The 12,784-nt window shown below is 41.3% G+C and overlaps 3 long non-coding RNA genes across 7 annotated transcripts in view; 2 read left to right on the forward strand and 1 right to left on the reverse strand.

Moving 5' to 3' along the window:
• Nucleotides 1-2,782, forward strand: part of LOC137653504 (uncharacterized) — a 31,763-nt gene extending 28,981 nt beyond the window's left edge. For 4 of the 5 annotated variants that reach the window (XR_011046499.1, XR_011046496.1, XR_011046497.1 and 1 more), the window contains 3 exons: nucleotides 1,267-1,373; nucleotides 1,928-2,000; nucleotides 2,304-2,782. This is a non-coding gene — a long non-coding RNA (uncharacterized lncRNA). Of the gene's footprint in view, nucleotides 1-1,253; nucleotides 1,374-1,927; nucleotides 2,001-2,303 lie in introns of all 5 variants that reach the window. The other variant, XR_011046498.1, reaches the window with a different exon arrangement.
• LOC137653156 (uncharacterized) overlaps nucleotides 1-12,784 on the forward strand; it is a 286,289-nt gene that overhangs the window by 148,168 nt on the left and 125,337 nt on the right. The window lies entirely within an intron of this gene.
• The window catches only part of LOC137653505 (uncharacterized), a 17,863-nt gene continuing 7,623 nt past the window's right edge, over nucleotides 2,545-12,784 (reverse strand). The window contains exon 4 of the long non-coding RNA XR_011046500.1: nucleotides 2,545-2,680. This is a non-coding gene — a long non-coding RNA (uncharacterized lncRNA). The remainder of the gene's footprint in view (nucleotides 2,681-12,784) is intronic.

The raw sequence follows: 12,784 nt of genomic DNA on the forward strand, positions 1-12,784 counted from the left end.
TTAAGCCTTATACATCGAGCCTAGAGATAAAATTTCTTTGGAAAAATCTACATTCAAGACTTTCAGCATTTCTGTAGTAAACAAAATGGCAGGAGAGTACCCAATTCAGCCAGTCAATTAATTTCATATAAAGCCCCTATTAGCAACAATAAAACTCTGCACAATTATTATTGTGGCATGCAGTTCTATACTATGTACTTAAATGTAACTTTTAATCGATTGGTTCTTTTAAAAAACTTCAAATTTTTAATTGAAGTTTTAAAACCTGTTTGAGTGTAATTTTGGCCAAGATTATCAAGCTCTGCCAAGCATCCAACTAATGTAGCCAAAATCTTCAGTGTTCGTGGCAGAATGCCCAGTTCTTAACTGCTTTTATTAAGTCCAGCAATGAAAGGAAATGTATACCACCCAATACTAGACATTACTGAAATGTTAAAATTTACATATAACTAATGTGACAGACCAGCTAATATAGAGCAATAAATTTCTTGTAGGGAAGATAATTAGGATATTACACATCATTAAGACAAACTTTAATTAAAACTGGTAGGACTGGGGTAGTCAAATATTAAACGTACGTAAAATAAGAATGAACTTAAACGAGAATAATTTTAACATTATTGCACTCGTATAGCATAATTATTTATCAAACTTTAGATCTGACAGGTATAGAGTGTGAGTTTATAGTAAATTAATAATCATATTTGGAATATAGTAAGTATTCTGGATAATTATATCAAGTTGATTTAATCGTTTTCTGTTATTTTTTTTTTCTTGCAACTAGACAAATTCATTTAAAAGAATTTCCATGGCCATGAAATTTTTTAATTGAAATAATCTTATAAACACATGGTGGGTGATGTTCCATCAATGAGTACTTAAGCTATTATGTGAAAGAATTGATAATGGTTGAGCCTTTAGAGGAGAATATTGATGATTTTAAATGTCAACTATAGTTTGAAATTTATATTTACTAGATGAACTACTTTCATCTGTTCTTTAATCAGTGATAAGGTTAAGTGGTTAAAAGTTCCCATTTCTTCTTTGATCAACTTTCAGATGTCATTACTCTATGATTTGGTTTTAAATTTATTTCTTATATCGATGATTTGGTTTGAAATATGTTCTATAATCAGTGATTCTTGTTTGAGGTTGGTAGATATATGTTTGTCATTCCTTTTACTTGTGCCACATCTAAATTTTGCACCAGGTCTTTTTGTCACTCTCCCATATTGCTTTCACAGCTAATGTAGTTTTACTTTGCAGCCGAATGATTTCCCCGATATTAGTGCTGCGTTGTAAGGGCCAATGTCGGTACATCCATCTCTCATTAAGCTTCAGTGGTGTTATTTGAAGCTTATCAAAGTCCTGAGGTATGTTAGACATTCGATCAACCTGTTGGTATTGGGCCGGTGTCTTGATTGACGTTAGGCTATATTTGTCTAGCTTTGTAAGGTATGTTACTACTATTTCATAATGGGATTTTTTATTATTTTGTTAGCTAAATCTCAACTTATGAGTTCACTTAATTCATGCTTGTTGAAGTTGGATAAACTAATGAACGTTTAGCCGTTTATTATCGTTTGGCTATGTCCGAATTGTTTTGTGCAGAAGAAATATTCATAATGTTTCTAACAAGTTAAATTTTATAGCTTTGGGTTATCTACCAGCAAGATAGTGGTGACTTTAAGCGATTTGTCAAACCTCGTAGTATTAGGTATCCCATATAATTCATGATCTTATCTTATGTACTTAATCGAAGTATTTATATTCAGAAAATTTAAAAATATTCCGAACTTTTTTTTTCAACTAAAGAAATCTGATTTAGGAAACTAATTGAGATTGTAAACATAACCAAAAATACTTATTTTTTTGTAAAATGAAACTTTCCTTTCATTAGATTAAAAATGATTGCTTAATTTTTTAGGCACTCGCCACCATCCCCATGAACCACACACTGTCAGATTGTAATGGATTATAAAAAATCTGAATATGCTAAGGTAAGGAAGGCTTCAAGATTTTTATTGTTTCATTTAATTTCTTGCTGCTTTATTTTATAAGAAAGTTCAACAAATAGTATAGTCTCTCTAGCAATTTAACCCTTTCGGATTATGTAAAACGACTTTTTTCTTAAGTCATTTAATATGGTGAATTATTTATAGAAAATGTCAATTTGGTACTAGACTGCGAGGTACATTATATACAACTCAATACTTACGAAAGTTATGAATTAATAAAACTTAATTCACTACTTATCGTATTGAGTAATATTTTAAAAAGTTTAACATTAAATATATTTTCAGGTGAAGTCTACCAACGCTGGAAGTTCAAAGAAGACTGGAAAATCTGAGGAAAGAATTTTACAATCACGTAAATAGAGAAAAGTTACATCTTTAGTATATAAACAGTACAAAACAGGAACTGTAGCAACAACTCCAGAGGAATAATGAAATATTATATAATAAACTATTTATTAGCTATTCTACATAATTTTTATTATTTACTAATGAGGCTTTTAGTTTTATTACTCTTATACTCTAGCAATTTACTCCTCTAAGTTGTTTGCGCTCTGCAATCCTACTCCTCTTTGTGCTCTGCGATTTTCCACCTCTCTCAGTTCTTCGTCCTTTGTGCTCTGCGACTCTAGTCCTCTCTCAGCTCTTTGTGCTCTGCGACTCTCCTGGAATAGAAAATGGAAAGGGTGATATCTATTCACAAGGCATGTTTGTTACCTTAACTTCAATATTTTAATACTTTTTGTAAGTATTTCAAGCAAACTTTACTACATAAATTAAAAAATAATTAACAGATTGTAAAGCCCATTTTAGAATTGTATCAAATTGCATTTTCATATGGAATAAACTTAACTTCGTCCTGAATTGAAACTTTAGTCAATTCCCAAACTAACAAATTTCAAAAATTCTTGATTGTTAACCGTGGAATCTTTGTAAAATACAATTTGTCCTATTTCCTGTGATTACAAAGCCATACAGATCTTGACTAGATATTGCTGGGAAGGTGGCAGTTTGACATTCTACATCACCCCGACTGTAGACATGCCCAAATACACAAACGTGTTTGAGGCCATGGTCAAATGCACTTAAAGTAAAATCCACTAAAATAAGCAGATAAAAATCACCCCAAAAATGCAAAGTAATATCCACTAAAAAGCAAGGTAGTGTCCACTAAAAAACCAAGGTAGAGTCCACTAAATAAGGCGAGGTAGAGTCCACTAAATTAAAGCAGGGTAGTGTCCACTAAAAAAAAGGCAGGGTAGTGTCCACTAAAAAAAAGGCAGGGTAGTGTCCTAACAAAAACCAAGGTAGTGTCCTAAAAAAAACCAAGGTAGTGTCCTAAAAAAAACCAAGGTAGTGTCCACTAAAAAAGCGAGGTAGAGTCCACTAAAAAAGCGAGGTAGAGTCCACTAAAAAAGCGAGGTAGCGTCCACTAAAAATGCAAGGTAGAGTCCACTAAAAAAAAGCAAAGTAAATTCCACTATAAAGGAAAGGTAGCGTCCACTCAAAAAGCAAGGTACAGCCCACAGGATAAAGCAAGGTACAGCCCACAGGGAAAAGCAAGGTACAGCCCACAGGGAAAAGCAAGGTACAGCCCACAGGGAAAAGCAAAGAAAGTCGACAGGGAAAAGCAAAGAAAGTCCACAGGGAAAAGCAAAGAAAGTCCACAGGGAAAAGCAAGGTAAAGCCCACAAGGAAAAGCAAAGAAAGCCCACATGAAAAAGCAAGGTAAAGCCCAAAGATAGTCCACAGGGAAAAGCAAGGTAAAGTCCACAATGAAAAGCAAGGTGAAGTCCCCAGGGAAAAGCAAGGTACAGCCCACAGGAAAAAGCAAGGTAAAGCCCACAGGGTAAAGCAAGGTAAAGCCCACAGGGAAAAGCAAGGTAAAGCCCACAGGGAAAGGCAAGGTAAAGTCCACATGAAAAAGAAAAGTAAAGCCCACATGAAAAAGCAAGGTAAAGCCCACGGGGAAAAGCAGAGAAAGTCCACAGATAAAAGCAAGGTAAAGCCCACAGGGAAAAGCAAGGTAAAGCCCACATGAAAAAGCAAGGTAAAGCCGACAGCGAAAATGAAGGTAAAGCCCACAGGGAAAAGCAAAGAAAGTCCACATGAAAAAGCAAGGTAAAGCCCACAGGGAAAAGCAAAGAAAGTCCACATGATGAAGCAAGGTAAAGCCCACAGGGAAAAGCAAGGTAAAGCCCACAGGGAAAAGCAAGGTACAGCCCACAGGGAAAAGCAAGGTACAGCCCACCTGAAAAAGCAAGGTAAAGCCCACATGAAAAAGCAAGGTAAAGCCCACAGGGAAAAGCAAGGTAAAGCCCACATGAAAAAGCAAGGTAAAGCCCACAGAAAAGCAAGGTAAAGCCCACAGAGAAAAGCAAAGCAAGTCCATGGGGAAAAGCAAGGTAAAGCCCACAGGGAAAAGCAAGGTAAAGCCCATATGAAAAAGCAAGGTAAAGCCCATAGGGAAAAGCAAGGTAAAGCCCACAGGGGAAAGCAAGGTATAGCCCACAGGGGAAAGCAAGGTAAAGCCCACATGAAAAAGCAAGGAAAAGCCCACAGGGAAAAGCAAGGTAAAGCCCACAAGGAAAAGCAAAGAAAGTCCACAGGGAAAAGCAAGGTAAAGCCCACAAGGAAAATGAACGTACAGCCCACAGGGAAAAGCAAGGTAAAGCCCACAGGGAAAAGCAAGGTAAGCCCACAGGGAAAAGCAAAGAAAGTCCACAGGGAAAAGCAAAGAAAGCCCACAGGGAAAAGCAAGGTAAAGCCCACAGGGAAAAGCAAGGTAAAGCCCACAGGGAAAAGCAAGGTAAAGCCCAGAGAAAAAAGCAAAGAAAGTCCACAGGGAAAAGCAAGGTAAAGTCCACATGAAAAAGAAAAGTAAAGCCCACACGAAAAAGCAAGGTAAAGCCCACAGGGAAAAGCAAGGTACAGCCCACAAGGAAAATGATGGTAAAGCCCACAGGGAAAAGCAAAGAAAGTCCACATGAAAAAGCAAGGTAAAGCCCACAGGGAAAAGCAAGGTAAAGCCCACAGGGAAAAGCAAAGAAAGTCCACAGGGAAAAGCAAGGTAAAGCCCACAGGGAAAATGAAGGTACAGCCCACAGGGAAAAGCAAGGTAAAGCAAGGTAAAGCCCACATGAAAAAGCAAGGTAAAGCTCACATGAAAAAGCAAGGTAAAGCCCACAGGAAAAGCAAGGTAAAGCCCACATGAAAAAGCAAGGTAAAGCCCACAGGGAAAAGCAAAGAAAGTCCACAGGGAAAAGCAAGGTAAAGCCCACAGGGAAAAGCAAGGTACAGCCCACATGAAAAAGCAAGGTAAAGCCCACATGAAAAAGCAAGGTAAAGCACACAGGGAAAAGCAAGGTAAAGCCCACATGAAAAAGCAAGGTAAAGCCCACATGAAAAAGCAAGGTAAAGCCCACAGAGAAAAGCAAAGCAAGTCCATGGGGAAAAGCAAGGTAAAGCCCACAGGGAAAAGCAAGGTAAAGCCCATATGAAAAAGCAAGGTAAAGCCCATAGGGAAAAGCAAGGTAAAGCCCACAGGGGAAAGCAAGGTATAGCCCACAGGGGAAAGCAAGGTAAAGCCCACATGAAAAAGCAAGGAAAAGCCCACAGGGAAAAAGCAAGGTAAAGCCCACAAGGAAAAGCAAAGAAAGTCCACAGGGAAAAGCAAGGTAAAGCCCACAAGGAAAATGAACGTACAGCCCACAGGGAAAAGCAAGGTAAAGCCCACAGGGAAAAGCAAGGTAAGCCCACAGGGAAAAGCAAAGAAAGTCCACAGGGAAAAGCAAAGAAAGCCCACAGGGAAAAGCAAGGTAAAGCCCACAGGGAAAAGCAAGGTAAAGCCCACAGGGAAAAGCAAGGTAAAGCCCAGAGAAAAAAGCAAAGAAAGTCCACAGGGAAAAGCAAGGTAAAGTCCACATGAAAAAGAAAAGTAAAGCCCACACGAAAAAGCAAGGTAAAGCCCACAGGGAAAAGCAAGGTACAGCCCACAAGGAAAATGATGGTAAAGCCCACAGGGAAAAGCAAAGAAAGTCCACATGAAAAAGCAAGGTAAAGCCCACAGGGAAAAGCAAGGTAAAGCCCACAGGGAAAAGCAAAGAAAGTCCACAGGGAAAAGCAAGGTAAAGCCCACAGGGAAAATGAAGGTACAGCCCACAGGGAAAAGCAAGGTAAAGCAAGGTAAAGCCCACATGAAAAAGCAAGGTAAAGCTCACATGAAAAAGCAAGGTAAAGCCCACAGGAAAAGCAAGGTAAAGCCCACATGAAAAAGCAAGGTAAAGCCCACATGAAAAAGCAAAGAAAGTCCACAGGGAAAAGCAAGGTAAAGCCCACAGGGAAAAGCAAGATAAAGCCCACATGAAAAAGCAAGGTAAAGCCCACATGAAAAAGCAAGGTAAAGCCCACAGGGAAAAGCAAAGAAAGTCCACAGGGAAAACCAAGGTAAAGCCCACATGAAAAAGCAAGGTAAAGCCCACATGAAAAAGCAAGGTAAAGCCCACATGAAAAAGCAAGGTAAAGCCCACAAGGAAAAGCAAGGTAAAGCCCACAGGGAAAAGCAAAGCAAGTCCATGGGAAAAGCAAGGTAAAGCCCACAGGAAAAAGCAAGGTAAAGCCCACAAGAAAAAGCAAGGTAAAGCCCACAGGGGAAAGCAAGGTAAAGCCCACATGAAAAAGCAAGGTAAAGCCCACAGGGAAAAGCAAGAAAGTCCACAGGGAAAAGCAAAGAAAGCCCACAGGGGAATGCAAGGTAAAGCCCACATTAAAAAGCAAGGTAAAGCCCACAGGGAAAAGCAAGGTAAAGCCCACAGGGGAAGGTAAAGCCCACATGAAAAAGCAAGGTAAAGCCCACAGGGAAAAGCAAGGTAAAGCCCACAGGGAAAAGCAAAGCAAGTCCATGGGGAAAAGCAAGGTAAAGCCCACATGAAAAAGCAAGGTAAAGCCCACAGGGAAAAGCAAGGTAAAGCCCACAGGGAAAAGCAAAGCAAGTCCCATGGGAAAAAGCAAGGTAAAGCCCACATGAAAAAGCAAGGTAAAGCCCACATGAAAAAGCAAAGAAAGTCCACAGGGAAAAGCAAGGTAAAGCCCACAGGGGAAAGCAAGGTAAAGCCCACAGGGGAAAGCAAGGTAAAGCCCAAATGAAAAAGCAAGGTAAAGCCCACAGGGAAAAGCAAGGTAAAGCCCACAGGGAAAAGCAAAGAAAGTCCACAGGGAAAAGCAAGGTAAAGCCCACAGGGGAAAGCAAGGTAAAGCCCACATGAAAAAGCAAGGTAAAGCCCACAGGGAAAAGCAAGGTAAAGCCCACAGGGAAAAGCAAAGAAAGTCCACAGGGAAAAGCAAGGTAAAGCCCACAGGGAAAAGCAAAGAAAGTCCACAGGGAAAAGCAAGGTAAAGCCCACAAGGAAAAGCCCACAGGGAAAAGCAAGGTAAAGCCACAGGGAAAAGCAAGGTAAAGCCCACAGGGAAAAGCAGGGAAAAGCAAGGTAAAGCCCACATGAAAAAGCTAGGTAAAGCCCACAAGGAAAAGCAAGGTAAAGTCCACATGAAAAAGAAAAGTAAAGCCCACATGAAAAAGCAAGGTAAAGCCCACAGGGAAAAGCAAAGAAAGTCCACAGGGAAAAGCAAGGTAAAGCCCACAGGGAAAAGCAAGATAAAGCCCACATGAAAAAGCAAGGTAAAGCCCACATGAAAAAGCAAAGAAAGTCCACAGGGAAAAGCAAGGTAAAGCCCACATGAAAAAGCAAGGTAAAGCCTACATGAAAAAGCAAGGTAAAGTCCACATGAAAAAGCAAGGTAAAGCCCACAAGGAAAAGCAAGGTAAAGCCCACAGGGAAAAGCAAAGCAAGTCCATGGGGAAAAGCAAGGTAAAGCCCACAGGGAAAAGCAAGGTAAAGCCCACAGGGAAAAGCAAAGAAAGTCCACAGGGAAAAGCAAAGAAAGTCCACAGGGAAAAGAAAAGTAAAGCCCACAGGGAAAAGCAAGGTAAAGCCCACAGGGGAAAGCAAGGTAAAGTCCACATGAAAAAGCAAGGTAAAGCCCACTAGGAAAAGCAAGGTAAAGCCCACAGGGAAAAGCAAGGTAAAGCCCACAGGGAAAAGCAAGGTAAAGTCCACATGAAAAAGAAAAGTAAAGCCCACATGAAAAAGCAAGGTAAAGCCCACAGGGAAAAGCAAGGTAAAGCCCACAGGGAAAAGCAAAGAAAGCCCACAGGGTAAAGCAAGGTAAAGCCCACATGAAAAAGCAAGGTAAAGCCCACATGAAAAAGCAAGGTAAAGCCCACAGGGAAAAGCAAAGCAAGTCCATGGGGAAAAGCAAGGTAATGCCCACATGAAAAAGCAAGGTAAAGCCCACAGGGAAAAGCAAGGTAAAGCCCACATGAAAAAGCAAGGTAAAGCCCACAGGGAAAATGAAGGTACAGCCCACAGGGAAAAGCAAGGTAAAGCAAGGTAAAGTCCACATGAAAAAGCAAGGTAAAGCCCACATGAAAAAGCAAGGTAAAGCCCACAAGGAAAATGAAGGTAAAGCCCACAGGGAAAAGCAAAGCAAGTCCATGGGGAAAAGCAAGGTAAAGCCCACATGAAAAAGCAAGGTAAAGCCTACAGGGAAAAGCAAGGTAAAGTCCACATGAAAAAGAAAAGTAAAGCCCACATGAAAATGCAAGGTAAAGCCCACAGGGAAAAGCAAAGAAAGTCCACAGGGAAAAGCAAGGTAAAGCCCACAGGGAAAAGCAAGGTAAAGTCCACATGAAAAAGAAAAGTAAAGCCCACATGAAAATGCAAGGTAAAGCCCACAGGGAAAAGCAAAGAAAGTCCACAGGGAAAAGCAAGGTAAAGCCCACAGGGAAAAGCAAGGTAAAGTCCACATGAAAAAGAAAAGTAAAGCCCACATGAAAAAGCAAGGTAAAGCCCACAGGGAAAAGCAAGGTAAAGCCCACAGGGAAAAGCAAAGAAAGCCCACAGGGTAAAGCAAGGTAAAGCCCACATGAAAAAGCAAGGTAAAGCCCACATGAAAAAGCAAGGTAAAGCCCACAGGGAAAAGCAAAGCAAGTCCATGGGGAAAAGCAAGGTAATGCCCACATGAAAAAGCAAGGTAAAGCCCACAGGGAAAAGCAAGGTAAAGCCCACAGGGAAAAGCAAAGAAAGCCCACAGGGTAAAGCAAGGTAAAGCCCACATGAAAAAGCAAGGTAAAGCCCACATGAAAAAGCAAGGTAAAGCCCACAGGGAAAAGCAAAGCAAGTCCATGGGGAAAAGCAAGGTAATGCCCACATGAAAAAGCAAGGTAAAGCCCACAGGGAAAAGCAAGGTAAAGCCCACATGAAAAAGCAAGGTAAAGCCCACAGGGAAAATGAAGGTACAGCCCACAGGGAAAAGCAAGGTAAAGCAAGGTAAAGTCCACATGAAAAAGCAAGGTAAAGCCCACATGAAAAAGCAAGGTAAAGCCCACAAGGAAAATGAAGGTAAAGCCCACAGGGAAAAGCAAAGCAAGTCCATGGGGAAAAGCAAGGTAAAGCCCACATGAAAAAGCAAGGTAAAGCCTACAGGGAAAAGCAAGGTAAAGTCCACATGAAAAAGAAAAGTAAAGCCCACATGAAAATGCAAGGTAAAGCCCACAGGGAAAAGCAAAGAAAGTCCACAGGGAAAAGCAAGGTAAAGCCCACAGGGAAAAGCAAGGTAAAGTCCACATGAAAAAGAAAAGTAAAGCCCACATGAAAATGCAAGGTAAAGCCCACAGGGAAAAGCAAAGAAAGTCCACAGGGAAAAGCAAGGTAAAGCCCACAGGGAAAAGCAAGGTAAAGTCCACATGAAAAAGAAAAGTAAAGCCCACATGAAAAAGCAAGGTAAAGCCCACAGGGAAAAGCAAGGTAAAGCCCACAGGGAAAAGCAAAGAAAGCCCACAGGGTAAAGCAAGGTAAAGCCCACATGAAAAAGCAAGGTAAAGCCCACATGAAAAAGCAAGGTAAAGCCCACAGGGAAAAGCAAAGCAAGTCCATGGGGAAAAGCAAGGTAATGCCCACATGAAAAAGCAAGGTAAAGCCCACAGGGAAAAGCAAGGTAAAGCCCACATGAAAAAGCAAGGTAAAGCCCACAGGGAAAATGAAGGTACAGCCCACAGGGAAAAGCAAGGTAAAGCAAGGTAAAGTCCACATGAAAAAGCAAGGTAAAGCCCACATGAAAAAGCAAGGTAAAGCCCACAAGGAAAATGAAGGTAAAGCCCACAGGGAAAAGCAAAGCAAGTCCATGGGGAAAAGCAAGGTAAAGCCCACATGAAAAAGCAAGGTAAAGCCTACAGGGAAAAGCAAGGTAAAGTCCACATGAAAAAGAAAAGTAAAGCCCACATGAAAATGCAAGGTAAAGCCCACAGGGAAAAGCAAATCAAGTCCACAGGGAAAAGCAAGGTAAAGCCCACAGGGAAAAGCAAGGTAAAGCCCACATGAAAAAGCAAGGTAAAGCCCACAGGGAAAATGAAGGTATAGCCCACAGGGAAAAGCAAGGTAAAGCAAGGTAAAGTCCACATGAAAAAGCAAGGTAAAGCCCACATGAAAAAGCAAGGTAAAGCCCACAAGGAAAATGAAGGTAAAGCCCACAGGGAAAAGCAAAGCAAGTCCATGGGGAAAAGCAAGGTAAAGCCCACATGAAAAAGCAAGGTAAAGCCTACAGGGAAAAGCAAGGTAAAGTCCACATGAAAAAGAAAAGTAAAGCCCACATGAAAATGCAAGGTAAAGCCCACAGGGAAAAGCAAAGAAAGTCCACAGGGAAAAGCAAGGTAAAGCCCACAGGGAAAAGCAAGGTAAAGTCCACATGAAAAAGAAAAGTAAAGCCCACATGAAAATGCAAGGTAAAGCCCACAGGGAAAAGCAAAGAAAGTCCACAGGGAAAAGCAAGGTAAAGCCCACAGGGAAAAGCAAGGTAAAGTCCACATGAAAAAGAAAAGTAAAGCCCACATGAAAAAGCAAGGTAAAGCCCACAGGGAAAAGCAAGGTAAAGCCCACAGGGAAAAGCAAAGAAAGCCCACAGGGTAAAGCAAGGTAAAGCCCACATGAAAAAGCAAGGTAAAGCCCACATGAAAAAGCAAGGTAAAGCCCACAGGGAAAAGCAAAGCAAGTCCATGGGGAAAAGCAAGGTAATGCCCACATGAAAAAGCAAGGTAAAGCCCACAGGGAAAAGCAAGGTAAAGCCCACATGAAAAAGCAAGGTAAAGCCCACAGGGAAAATGAAGGTACAGCCCACAGGGAAAAGCAAGGTAAAGCAAGGTAAAGTCCACATGAAAAAGCAAGGTAAAGCCCACATGAAAAAGCAAGGTAAAGCCCACAAGGAAAAGCAAGGTAAAGCCCACAGGGAAAAGCAAAGCAAGTCCATGGGGAAAAGCAAGGTAAAGCCCACATGAAAAAGCAAGGTAAAGCCTACAGGGAAAAGCAAGGTAAAGCCCACATGAAAAAGCAAGGTAAAGCCCACAGGGAAAAGCAAAGAAAGTCCACAGGGTAAAGCAAGGTAAAGCCCACATGAAAAGCAAGGTAAAGCCCACAAGGAAAAGCAAGGTAAAGCCCACAGGGAAAAGCAAAGCAAGTCCATGGGGAAAAGCAAGGTAAAGCCCACATGAAAAAGCAAGGTAAAGCCTACAGGGAAAAGCAAGGTAAAGCCCACATGAAAAAGCAAGGTAAAGCCCACAGGGAAAAGCAAAGAAAGTCCACAGGGAAAAGCAAGGTAAAGCCCACATGAAAAAGCAAGGTAAAGCCCACAAGGAAAAGCAAGGTAAAGCCCACAGGGAAAAGCAAAGCAAGTCCATGGGGAAAAGCAAGGTAAAGCCCACATGAAAAAGCAAGGTAAAGCCCACAGGGGAAAGCAAGGTAAAGCCCACATGAAAAAGCAAGGTAAAGCCCACAGGGAAAATGAAGGTAAAGCCCACAGGGAAAAGCAAGGTAAAGTCCACATGAAAAAGCAAGGTAAAGCCCACAGGGAAAAGCAAGGTAAAGCCCACATGAAAAAGCAAGGTAAAGCCCACAAGGAAAAGCAAGGTAAAGCCCACAGGGAAAAGCAAAGCAAGTCCATGGGGAAAAGCAAGGTAAAGCCCACATGAAAAAGCAAGGTAAAGCCCACAGGGAAAAGCAAGGTAAAGCCCACAGGGGAAAGCAAGGTAAAACCCACATGAAAAAGCAAGGTAAAGCCCACAGGGAAAGCAAGGTAAAGCCCACAGGGAAAAGCAAAGAAAGTCCACAGGGAAAAGCAAAGAATGTCCACATGAAAAAGAAAAGTAAAGCCCACATGAAAAAGCAAGGTAAAGCCCACAGGGAAAAGCAAGGTAAAGCCCACAGGGAAAAGCAAAGAAAGCCCACAGGGAAAAGCAAGGTAAAGTCCACATGAAAAAGAAAAGTAAAGCCCACATGAAAAAGCAAGGTAAAGCCCACAGGGAAAAGCAAGGTAAAGCCCACAGGGAAAAGCAAAGAAAGTCCACAGGGAAAAGCAAGGTAAAGTCCACATGAAAAAGAAAAGTAAAGCCCACATGAAAAAGCAAGGTAAAGCCCATAGGGAAAAGCAAGGTAAATTCACTGGGAAAAGCAAGGCAAGTCCACTAATAAAAGCAAGGTGAAGTCCACTAAGAAAAGCAAGGTTTAGTCCGCTAATAAAAGCTATTTACTAAGCATGAAATCTCAAAAACTGCAAAAATTAACTTTTAATGTATGCGATTTGCTAAAATCCCACTTAAATCCTATCGGGATGTGCCAAACCCAACAACTTACTATATAAATGGAAGTGATTAGAAAGAAAAA

The sequence above is a fragment of the Palaemon carinicauda genome, chromosome 14 (assembly GCF_036898095.1).
Source record: "Palaemon carinicauda isolate YSFRI2023 chromosome 14, ASM3689809v2, whole genome shotgun sequence".
In the NCBI taxonomy this organism is placed as follows: Eukaryota; Metazoa; Arthropoda; class Malacostraca; order Decapoda; family Palaemonidae; genus Palaemon; species Palaemon carinicauda.